The sequence below is a fragment of the Nannospalax galili genome, unplaced genomic scaffold, assembly GCF_000622305.1.
Source record: "Nannospalax galili isolate Female #2095 unplaced genomic scaffold, S.galili_v1.0 scaffold88, whole genome shotgun sequence".
NCBI classification, from domain to species: domain Eukaryota; kingdom Metazoa; phylum Chordata; class Mammalia; order Rodentia; family Spalacidae; genus Nannospalax; species Nannospalax galili.
The window spans coordinates 544,507-545,458 of NW_008358908.1; the positions used below are offsets into that span (position 1 = coordinate 544,507).

The window sequence follows — 952 nt, forward strand, 5'->3', positions numbered from 1 at the left end:
GCTGAAATACCCACTGTAAAGTAAGATCATTTCAGAATAAGCCAAATTCCTGTAGGTAGAAGGAGCTGTTTAAGGAAGACCAGACAGAACTAAATGGTATAGTAATGAAAGATGGGTTCATAAAATAGAATACTTCAGGGGAAAGGGCTCATGAGCCCCGACCCCTAACTGTAGAGCTATGAGCAGTCACTGGCATCTGGGGGAGAGAGAGTCAGTTTTCTTTAAAGGTGTGGCTCCAAGTAGGTCCACCACACTCCAGTGAATGTCCAGACACCCATGAGTATATGGACAGCCCAATAACCCAGTCAATGGGTTATTAAACTGAGAGAAAAAAAGAGAAGATATTGTGCTGGATAGCTTCAGTTGTCAACTTGACACACCTTGGTAGAGGGAGCATCATTTGAGGAATTTCCTTTATTGGTAGTGGGACATTTTCTTGATTGTTGAGTGATGTGGGAGGGCTCAGCCCATTGTAGGACAGGTGATTCTAGATTGTATAAAAGAGCAGGCTGAACACGGGCCAGGAGAGCAAGCCAGTAAGCAGCGTTCCTCTGTGGGCTGAGCTTCAATTTCTGCCTCAAGGTTCCTGCTTGAGTACCTGTCCTGGTTTCCCTCAATGAAAGGTGACTATAAGCTGAAATAAGCCCTTTTCTCCCCAAATTGGCTTTGGTCATGGTGTTTATCAGAGCAATAGAAAGCAAACTAGGGCAGATGTGAAGCTGGAGGGGATAGGACAGGTTGGGGGGGTGGGATCTGGGAAGAGCTAAGAAGAAGAAATGGGGTGAATATGGTCAAAATACATTGCATGAGCCAGGCATGGTAGCACACGCCTTTAATCCCAGCACTCAGGAGGCAGAGGCAGGCGGATCTCTGTGAGTTTGAGGCCAGCCTGGTCTACATAGTGAGTTTCAGGACAGCTGCGGCTATAGGGAGACCCTGTCTCAGACCAAAA

The 952-nt window shown here is 46.7% G+C and overlaps 1 protein-coding gene across 1 annotated transcript in view; it reads right to left on the bottom strand.

The window, feature by feature from the left end:
* Nucleotides 1-952, bottom strand: part of Eif2ak2 (eukaryotic translation initiation factor 2 alpha kinase 2) — a 45,654-nt gene that overhangs the window by 16,117 nt on the left and 28,585 nt on the right. The window lies entirely within an intron of this gene.